Source organism: Mandrillus leucophaeus, unplaced genomic scaffold (genome assembly GCF_000951045.1).
Source record: "Mandrillus leucophaeus isolate KB7577 unplaced genomic scaffold, Mleu.le_1.0 Scaffold255, whole genome shotgun sequence".
In the NCBI taxonomy this organism is placed as follows: Eukaryota; Metazoa; Chordata; class Mammalia; order Primates; family Cercopithecidae; genus Mandrillus; species Mandrillus leucophaeus.
The window spans coordinates 859,120-870,520 of record NW_012102643.1 but is presented as its reverse complement, the minus strand read 5'-3'; positions in this window follow the sequence as shown (position 1 = coordinate 870,520).

The following is an 11,401-nucleotide window of genomic DNA, read 5'->3' as shown; positions in this document are numbered from 1 at the left end:
ACCCGGCTAATTTTCATATTTTTAGTAGAGATGGGATTTCACCATGTTCGCCAGGGTAGTCTCGAACTCCTGACCTCAGGTGATCCACCCGCCTCAGCTTCCCAAAGTGCTGGGATTACAGGTGTGAGCCATTGCACCCGGCCCCTTAATTTCTTTTATATCCTTTTAAAGTTTCTTTATGCAAATATGATCATGTATTTCTTATGTCTTCTTCATTGTTACACAAAGGGTGGCATGTGCCATTGGCTTTTTTTCACTTAGCGATGTGTTTTGGAAATAGATCCGTGTTACGCACAGGTCTATTATTTACCAGGTGCTCGTTTCAGCTTCTGGATGCAGAGGTGAAAATGAGCAGATGAGGCCCAAACCGTCACAGAGCGCAGGGAACTGGACAGAAAGCAGCCCCATTGACACTGGGAGGCAGCCTTTGCCGGGAGTCAGTCGGTCCCACAAGAAGAAAGGTTTTCGCCAGCCAGGAACAGGGAACCAGCACACACACCCCAGGCACGGCTTCGTTCAGGCTTGAGCCACAATCTGTGTCCGCTTCCAAGATCTGCCTTGAGGTCAGCAGGAGAGGAGGGGTCGTGGGAGCCTCCACAGGGAGGGGGAGGTGGGTCTTGGAGGCCTAAGTTAGCCAACTTCAAAAAGACCCGTTGAAAGAGGTTCCAAGAACAACTTCTTGACAGAGATGGCGGCATCTCTCCAGGGAACACTCAGGGGCCATATGGGGTCTCGGTGCTTGTCCAGGAGGTAAAATATTGAGGATCTTTTTTCTAGCTGAGATTTTAACTTTTGGGGCGCACAGCATGATACTGTTAGCTCAAAGACGGAGGCTGCTTTCCTCCCCAGGGCAGAGTCACTCCAGACAGTGCTGGAGTCCGGAAGCAAAGATTGGGCGAATGCAGCATAGACTCCCCGGACCAGCATGGGGGTTGCTGTGGACTCGCTGGTCACCTCTAAGGAGGTGACATTTGAGCTCAGACCAATACGACAAGAAAGGCCAGGGACAGCATTCCAGGGAGAGGTGCAGGAAATCCACTGTTCCAGGCAGGACAAAGGAAAGAAAGGAAGCCGGTGTGGCTGGATGCCAAGGCCAAGGTCAGAGGGGGCGAGCATGATAGGGCGCAGGGGCAAGGCCGAGCCAGATCTGGTGGGACCCTATTCATTTTGGATTTTAAACTGTATTCTAACTCCAGTGAAAAGACATCTGAAGGTTTTAAGCAGGGTGCTTGAAACCAATCAGGTTTTAAACAGGAGGGTGCTGTGATGTGATTGATAGTCTCAAAATCACCCTGGCTGCAGTGGAAAGAATGGTTAGAAGGGGCAGGATGAAACGTCTGGGCAAGGGATTCCTTCATACATTTTAAATGGTTTGGTTTTTTTTTAATTTTACAATTAATATAAAGTTTATTGCACAAATCTCAAGTATTTTTACATATGATTATGCTGGGATAATTACAGCACCCAGATCAAGATGGAAAATGTTTCCAGGCGAAAGGCTGGCTCCCTCGCACCCCTGCCCAGTCCATGTCCGTGTTCCATGACTGTTCTGGTTCCTGTCGCTAATATAGTTTGGCCTGATCTAGAACTTCATATAAATGGACTCAGAGCGTAATCTTTGGTGCCTGGCTTCTTTGACTCAGAATGTTTTTGTGATGTACTCCTGTTGTTGCATTCTGGGAAGAGGAGAATTCGCGTTAAAAAACGCTGGACCATTTTTCCCTAATATTTTGAGCCCCATGATGCAAGCTCGGCGCCCGAGAAGCTGTGCTCATCTTCAACCACCAGAGGGCAGTGCGGCTCCACAGCTGGCCCAGCAGCCCGCAGGTGCCACCTGAAGTGGGACCAGGAAGGAGGAATAACGCAAGCCTTCCGAGAAAGGATTCCGAAGGCGTCTGCTTTGGGCTGCGCCGGGCTACGGGGATTGCTCTGATGATACTGCAGCACCGTCGACGATATGTTAGACCCAGGAGGTCATGGTAAGGTGAACTTCTACAGTGACCACAGTCTATGCAGGAGGTAGATGGACACTGTAGTGGCCTCGAGAGTGGCCCAGCCACCTACAAGGCTGGGAAACGCTATTCCTGCACTCTGCCCAGCTTTAGACATGGACCGCGCCAGTGTTTAATAATATAATTGTAATAATGGTTTAAATTGTCCAGGAGAAATGTTAGGTTGGTAGGTTTGTTGGTTGGTTGATTTGAGATAGGGTCCCAATTTGTTGCCCAGGCTGGAATCAAGTGGTGCGATCACAGCAGCCTCAACCTCCCAGACTCAAGTGATCCTCTTACCTCAGCCTCCTGAGTAGCTGGGACTACAGCCGTGCACCACCACACCTGGCTGATTTTTTGTATTTTTTGTGGAGATTTTGCCATGTTGACCAGGCTGACCTCAAACTCCTGGGCTCAAGCAATCCACCCACCTCAGCCTCCCAGAGTGCTGGGATTACAGGTGTGAGTCACTGAGCCCAGCCGAATTTATTTTTATATCCAGAAGTTCATTTGAGAATGATGATAATCCGGCTCTGGCCAAATGCTGATTTTAAAATTCGACCATTTGGCCGTGTGCAGTGGCTTACGTCTGTAATTCCCAGCATTTTGGGAGGCCGAGGCAGGAGGATCACTTGAGCCCCAAAAGTTTGAGGCTGCAGTCATGATCACACCACTGCACTCCAGCCTGGATGACAGAGAAAAGCAAGATCATGTATCAAAAATCTCAAAAAAAGGCCGAGCCAGGTGGATCACTTGAGGTCATGAGTTCAAGACCAGCCTGGCCAACATGGTGAAACCCCGTCTCTACTAAAAATACAAAAAAATTAGCTGGTCATGGTGGTGTGCGCCTGTAATCCCAGCTACTCAGGAGGCTGAGGCACAAGAATCACCTGAACCCAAGAGGCAGAGATTACAGTGAGCCGAGATCACGCCACTGCACTGCAGCCTGGGTGACAGAGTGAGACTCCATCAAAAGAAAAAAAAAATCTCAAAAACGAAAAAAACTCAACCATTAAGTATTTGGTATTTGTTTGGGGTTTTGGTTTTGGTTTTGGTTTTGGTTTGAGACAGAGTCTCGCTGCTCTGTTGCCCAGGCTGGAGCGCACTGACATGATCTCGTCTCACTGTAGTCTCCGCCTCCCGGATTCAAGCGATTCTTGTGCCTCAGCCTCCTGAGTAGCTGGGACTACAGGCGCGTGCCACCACACCTGGCTAATATTTGTATTTTTAGTAAAGATGGGGTTTCGCCATGTTGGCCAGGCTGGTCTTGAACTCCTGGCCTCAAGTGATCCTCCCACCTCAGCCTCCCAAAATTCTGGGGTTACAGGCATGAGTCACAGCACCCAGCCAAGTATTTAGTGTTTGGTAAACTCCAGCTCTAGGTGATGGGGGAGCCTCTTTGCCCTTGATCCCCTACCCTACTCCGTGGGAATCTGGGCCCACAGAGACCTACCCACCTCTGTGGTAGGTCTCAGCCCGTGAAGTCTACTGGCCCCCTTGTGGGGTAATATTGGAAAACACTGGTTTAGAACAAGGATTGGCAAATAAGCTCATCCACGTGATTGTTTTCATAAGCCCCATTTAACAGAGGGTGAAACTGAGACTGAGGAGGTGTCGTGGCTTGCCCGTGGTTCACAGCTGGAGGCGGGCAGAGCTGAAACTCCGATCCTGCACTCTCTGACTCAGGTTGCAAACTCTGGTCCACAGATACATTTTATTACTCTTCACATGATTTTTTTTTTCAAACTTTGACCTGATTCTATAAAACTTGGGTGATTTCACTCGAAATGTAAATTTTTAACTTCTCTAAAATCCAAGTGGATCCCTGACCTGCATTTGCACATAAGCAGCTAAAGCCATCCCATGGCTGCCCCTGCGAGCTGACTCGGGGGCTCTCCAGGTTGACCCGTTCGCCACAGTCCTCACCATGCTGTGTTTTCTTTTTTCCTTTGCTGAGACAGAGTCTCGCTCTGTTGCCGAGGCTGGAGTGCAGTGGCACAAGCTTGGCTCACTGCAACCTCCAACTCCCGGGTTCAAGCCATTCTCCTGTCTCAGCCTCCCGAGGAGCTGGGATTACAGACGTGCGCCACCACGCCTAATTTTTTGTATTTTTAGTAGAGACGGAGTTTCACCATGTTGGTCAAGCTGCTCTCGAACTCCTAACCTCAGGTGATCCACACGCCTCAGCCTCCCAAATTGCCGGGATTACAGGCGTGAGGCACTGCGCCCGGTCACCATGCTGTGTTTCCTCCCTGACATCCCGAAGTCAAGCATCGGTTGCCATTGATCCACACAGCTGCCCGCTGTTATTCTCATAGTGGAGAAATATTTTTTCTATCAAAAGTGGAAAAATAAAAACTAAATCAAGGGGCTTGCATATTTTAAGAAAAGCAATAGTGGAACACGGTGGCTCACACCTGCAATCACAGTGGTTTGGGAGACTGAGGTGGGAGGATCATTTGAACCCAGGAGTTTGAGACCAGGCTGGGCAATATAGTAAGACCCCATCTCTACAAAAATCAAGAAGTAACTGGGCGTAGTGGCACGCACTTGTGGTCCCAGCTACTCGGGAGGCAGAGGCAGGAGGATGGCTTGAGCCCAGGAGGTCGAGGTTGCAGTGAGCTCTGATTGTGTCACTGCACTCCCACCTGGGCAACAGAGGGAGACCCTGTCTCAAAAAAATAAAAGAGAGAGAGATAAAAATAAATGCACAGATTATTCAAACACATGTTTTGTTGTTGTTGTTGTTGTTTGGGTTTTTTTTGGTTTTTTGAGACAGAGTTTTGCTGTTTCTCCCAGGCTGCAGTGAAGTGGCGTGATCTCAGCTCACCGCAACCTCCGCCTCCCAGGCTCAAACAATTTTCCTGCCTCAGCCTCCCAAGTAGCTGGAATTACAGGCACTCACCACCACGCCCGGCTAATTTTTGTATTTTTAGTAGAGACGGGGTTTCACCGTGTTGGCCAGGCTGGTCTCGAACTTCTGACCTCAGGTGATCCACCTGCCTCGGCCTCCTAAAGTGCTAGGATTATAGGCGTGAGCCACCGCGCCTGGCCTCTAACATGTTTACTATACAAAGAAAGCATGTCTATGTGAGTGTTACACCAGCCTGTTTCCCTAGCTTATATCCCTGCCTGGGTCCCAGGAGAAATCCCCACCTGAACTCACTCCCCTACGTCCACGTCTTGTCTCTTTTGTCCACAGCTGTGTCCCCAGCACCTGAAACACAGCCCGGTGAAGAATAAGTCCCTAGTTAATAATTAACTTGTGGCTTTTATACAAAAGTTTCTCCAGCGATGACAAAGATGTAGTCATGGTTAAGAGCAGGCATTTTTTGTGTCGTTAGACTGGGTTCAAGTCCAGCTTCCGCTACCCACAAGCTGTGTAGCCTCAATCCCTCTGTACCTGATGTCCTTTGCTGCAAAATGCAGGTCATTAGGATGCAATGTGCATAAATTGCCTGGAGCACAGGAGATGCTGTGTATGTAAATGAAGTTTCCTTCTTCATCTCATCAAGGTGAACCAGGTCAATACTCAGCTGTCTTAACAAAGCTTGTAGGACCCAGCTGGCCCAGGCTTAGGCTATCTGCGGGACCAGGGAGGCCAGTTTTCCATTAACACCACAATCTGAAAAGAGTGCCCTGGGCAGATGAGAGCCCTAGACCAGGTGGCAAAGCCACGGGTTTGATCCCCGGTCACATGTACAAGAACCCACCTGACCATCCTTCTGGGGTAGTTTTCTGAACTAAATTAAAAAACGGCTGCGTCCAGTGGCTCACACCTGTAACCACATTACTTTAGGAGGCCGAGATGGGAGGATCACTTTAGGCCAGGAGTTCTAGACCAGCCTGGCCTACATGGTGAAACCCTGTCTTTACTAAAATTACCAAAATTAGACAAGCGTGATGGCACATGCCTATAATCCCAACTACTCAGGAGGCTAAGGCCCGAGAATCGCTTGAACCCAGGAGGTGGAGGGTGCAGTGAGCCGAGATCACGCCACTGCACTCCAGCCTGGGTGACAGAATGAGACTCTGTCTCAAAAAAAAAAAAAAGAGAAAAAGAAAAAACTAAAAACTTATTCCTCAGGCTCTCTTCATCCAGGGTCTGATATGTTCAAGGTTCCACCTATCAGCTGTATTTGGTACTGATTAAGTGGGAAGAAAGGTGACTGCACGTGGAATATCCCACGTGTCGGTGTGGACCAGCCCAGGGCCAGCGTGGTTCTGACCTCGGTGCATCTGTTTCTTTGCAGCCCAGTCCTGCGCGGTGGCTTCAGTGGTTTCCTGGAAGCTCAGACCTGATGGGTTTCTACAGCTCTCCATGTGAGCCCGTAAATACTGTTTTGGGGTTTTTTTTGTTTGTTTTTATTGTTTTTTTGTTTTGTTTTGTTTTGTTTGTTTTGTTTTGAGACGGACTCTCGCTCTGTCGCCCAGGCTGGAGTGCCATGGCACGATCTCGGTTCACTGCAACCTCCGCCCCCCGGGTTCAAGTGATTCTCCTGCCTCAGCCTCCCGAGTAGCTGGGATTACAGGTGTGTGCCACCACGCCCGGCTAATTTTTGTATTATAGTAGAGATGGAGTTTCACCATGCTGGCCAGGTTGGTCTTGAACTCCTGACCTCAAGTGATCTGCCTGCCTTGGCCTCCCAACATGCTGGGATTACAGGCATGAGCCACCGTGCCTGGCCTGTAAATACTGTTAATGCATCAGTGAGATCAAGCCCATGAGTCTGGGATAAGTCATGCACAGATGATGGGTATTAGACCTGACATACACAATTGTGGGAGGAGCTGGGAAGTGGGGGTCTGAGGAGGCATCTAGAGTCACCAAGAAGGTGATCTGAGAAGCTGTAGGGCAAATTCAGAGGACTCAATGGGAATCTGTGGCCTCTGCAGCCCAGCAGCTGATGACGGGCCAGGTGCTGACATGCAGGAGTCAGGAAATTGACCTGGATGCGGAGTGGAGGAGAGCAAGGACAAGCTGGAGCCTGCTGGCGCCACTTCAGTTATCTGTCCCACATCTAACCACAGCAACCTTGCAACAGCAGAGGCTGCGGCTTCCTTACAGCCTTGGAAATCTCACACAGCTCTTCTTTTGATCAGCTCTAACTGGGAACCACTCGAGAGCCGGGATTCTGGGAAATGTGGTTCCAGCCTAGCCAGGTTGGCACGGAACTGACCAGTGCACTTACTAATGCCTTGTGCTTAAACTGGTTTGGTGAATTCTGCTCTCTACCACTGACCTGGCTGACAGAGACCTTGGACAGTTCTGCAGTGGGTACTGTCATTGTTTTGTCCACACAAGACCTTTTGTTTGAACACTTTCCCACTGTATGAGTCTGCACCAGAAGAGGCTTGGATCTCACTTTCCCAGCCTCCCTTGCAGTTAGAAGGTTAGCCATGTGGCCTAGGCTCAGCCAATCACATACACCCAGGTGGCACCCAGGCTCAGCAATCAAATTCCCCTGATATGGGTTGGCTCTGTGTCCGCACCCAAATCTCATCTCGAATTGTAAGCCCCATATGTCAGAGGAGGTGCCTGGTGGGAGGTGATTGAACTGTGAGGGCGGATCTCCCCCTTGCTGTTCTCATGATAGTGAGTTCTCACAAGATCTGATGTTTAAAAGTAAGGCACTTCCCCCTTTGAACTCTCTCTCCTGCCACCGTGTAAGATGTGCCTTGCTTCCCCTTTGCCTTCTGCCATGATTGTAAGTTTCCTGAGGCTTCCCCAGCCCTGCAGAAGTGTGACTCAATTAAACCTCTTTTCTTCATAAATTACCCAGTCTCAGGTAGGTCTTTATAGCAGTGTGAAAATGGACTAATAAAACACCTAAAAAGCGCTTAGGCTCAGTCAATCAGATGCACCTACATGGGACCTGGGCTCAGCCAATCCAGATACATCCACATGTGAAAGCAATGGAAGTGGATTCTGATGCATGGAATCCAATCTGGCAAGGAGGCAGAAGGGTCATGCCCAGTGTCACTAGAGAAAGTCGCAGTATTTGAGCCCAGTGGGGCAGTGATGTGGGAAGTCTTTTTTTTTTTTTTCCCAGACGGAGTCTCGCTCTGTCGCCCAGGCTGGAGTGCAGTTGTGCAACCGAAACTCACTGAAGCCTCCACCTCCTAGGTTCAAGTGATTCTCTTGCCTCAGCCTCCTGAGTAGCTGCGACTACAGGCGCGCACCACCCTGCCCCCGCTAATTTTTCTATTTGTAATAGAAACGGGGTTTCGCCATGTTGGCCAGGCTGGTCTCAAACTCCTGACTTCAGGTGATCTGCCCGCCTCAGCTTCCCAAAGTGCTGGGATTACAGGTGATAGCCACCGTGCCTAGCCAATGTGGGAAGTCTTAACACAAAGGTCCTGCAATGTAATCTGGACATTGTTTGTGGCTGTGCAATCTCCTAATCCATCTCTCCGGCCCTCCCAGGGATTTGTGAGCCACTCAATATCCTTTAACAAATGCCTTTTCTGCTCAAATTAGCTGGAGTGGATTCTGTTATTTGCAACTAAAAACCTGACCCCTCCTAATTCATGTAGCCCCCAAGTCTCAGTTTCCCAAGCTGCACAAAGAGTGGAATAACCACCCCAGTGGGCAGCTAAGAGGGGCCTGGGGAGTCATTTTGTGAACTCACCACGGTGTCACACACACGGGGCTAGTTGTGACTACGGCAGTGTTGTCTGATCACTCACTGAACTGGCTTGGGAAGTAAGCAGACTGGTTTGAGTCCCGGCTCTGCAGTGACCTTTTGTGTGACCTTGAGCAAGTCGCTTCTTTCTCTCTGAACCTCAGTTGCCTCAATGGGAGAATGGGCCCGTTACAAGGGCCTGCTCCATGCAGGAACCAAAGGATTACAGCATGGAAAGTCTCAGCACAGAGCCCCACATGGCACATGCCCACATCAGCGACACTTGGAGGAATATAGGTGATCTTTGGTTCTCTAAAGAAAATAAGAGTACAGATGGGGGCCTGACATACCCTGATATGAACATGGCAACTAAATGCTGACCTTTGGAAAACTCAACTCTGATTAATGCCACTGGATTGCATAGTTTAAAATGGACAGTCGGCCAGGCGTGGTGGCTCATGCCTGTAATACACTTTGGGAGGCCAAGGCGGGTGGATCATTGAGGTCAGGAGTTCGAGACCAGCCAGGTCAACATGGTGAAACCCCGTCCCTACAAAAAATACAAAAATTAGCCAGAAATCGCCTGAACCTGGGAGGCGGAGGTTGCAGTGAGCCGAGATCATGCCATTGCACTCCAGCCTGGGCAACAGAGTGAGACTCTGTCTCAAAATAATAAAATAAAATAATAAAATAGACGGCCAGGCACACTGGCTCACACTTACAATCTCAGCACTTTAGGAGGCCGAGGTGGGTGAATCACTGGAGCTCACAAGTTCAAGACCAGCCTGGGCAACGTGGTGAAACTCCGTCTCTACAAAAAAATTAAAAAATTAGTTGGGCATGGTGGTGTGTGCCTGTAGTCCCAGCTACTCAGGAGGCTGAGGCAGGAGGATGGCATGTGCCTGTAGTCCCAGCTACTCGGGAGGCTGAGGCAGGAGGATGGCGTGTGCCTGTAGTCCCAGCTACTTGGGAGGCTGAGGCGGGAGGATGGCATGAGCCTGGGAGGTGGAGGTTGCTGTGAGCAGAGATGTCGCCACAGCACTCCAGCCTGGGTGACAGAGCGAGACCTTGTCTCAAAAAATAAATAGATAAAATAATTGGGCTCAGTCCCCTCGGAAAGAACCCCCTTCAGGTTCTACTCAATGGTCAGTCCCCAGAGAGGGCTCCCAGTCACATTATCTCCCTACCCACCTCCCCCTCTTTATTTACCTTCAGCGCATCTAGCCCCCCTGGGATTATATTACATGCATACAGGTATCAAACTGCTTCCCAGTGACAGTGTCAGATCAATAGGGACAGAGACTGAACCTGTTTTGTCCACCACTGTGTCACTACTGAGGACGCGACTCATACAGAGAGTTCAGTGCACAACTGTCTCCGGAATGCAGGGTTTTGGCCCACGTGCTCACCGTCCCCAGTGGGCCTATCTCTCCACAGGCTGCAGTTTTGCCTATGGCCACCAGATGGCGAGCGTGCTGGACTGCATGAAAACGTCTGAGCCAGTTCCTGTCTCAGTCATTGCCAAAGGAAACCAGTAAGGACCTGGCAGCTTCTGCCAGCTTCTGCCAGGTTCACCAGGCCCCACTGTGTCTCCCTCTTCTTCTCCTCATTCTGAAAACACTCGACCCAGAGTGGAACCTTCAAGCCCTTCCCCTCCTACTTGGCCTCTCACTGACCCACTGGTGTGGCCTGAGAAGTAAACAGATTAGAGAGTGTTCTAATGAGGTGGAGTGGATTCTGTTATTTGCAACTAAAAACCCGACTCCTCCAAATTCATGTAACCCTTAAGTCTCAGTTTTCCAAGCTGCACAAAGAGTGGAATAACCACCCAGTGGGCAGCTAAGAGGAGCCTGGGGAGTCATTTTGTAATGGTGCTCACTGCAGGGCCATTCGCCGTGGCCAGAGTTTGGGGACAATCTGAATGTCCACCAGCTGGGGGCTGGCCACATGCACTATCCCCTGTTCACATAGCAGACATCACACCCTCTAAAAATGGATGGAGGTGCTGTTGAACTGCACTGATATGGATCAACACTCAAGGCTTCAGATTAAAATTTAAAAAAACAAACAAACGGGGCAAGGGGACAGGGCAGAAGAGTGTGTATAAAATGCTACCATTTATGTAGAAAAAGGGGGCCGGGAGCAGTGGTTCATCCCTGTAATCCCAGCACTTTAGGAGGCCAAGGCGGGCAGATCACCTGAGGTCAGGAGTTACAGACCAGCCTGGCCAACATGGTGAAACCCTGTCTCTACTAAAAATACAAAACTCAGCTGGGCATGGTGGCGGGTGCCTTTAATCCCAGCTACTCGGTAGGCTGAAACACAAAAATCGCTTGAATCCAGGAGGTGGAGGCTGCAGTGAGCTGGTATTGCACTACTGCACTCCAGCTTGGGTGACAGAACGAGACTCTGTCTCAAAAAAAAAAGAAAAAAGAAAGGAGTAGAGAAAAATGTCTCTGCATTTGTTTATAAATGCAGACTGTCCCTGAGGACTCTGTGGGAATGGGGATTGGAGGGGACCAGGTGGCAGGGAGGGAGAGGCTTTATACTCTGGGCCCTTTTGTATCTTCAGATTTGAGTCATGTGGCTGTTTTATCTGGTCAGATGAATGGTAAAACTAAAAGCAACCATTTCTCTATCCTTGAGTAAGCAAGCCACTTCTTCCCTGGATGTCTTTGCTTCTAAGGGAGGTTGCCGCAGAGGCTGGATGGGAGGTGCAGTGGGACACCTCAAGGTGGCCTCTGCATTTGAGCTGCGCTGCTTGCCGCTCCTACGTAGGAGCCG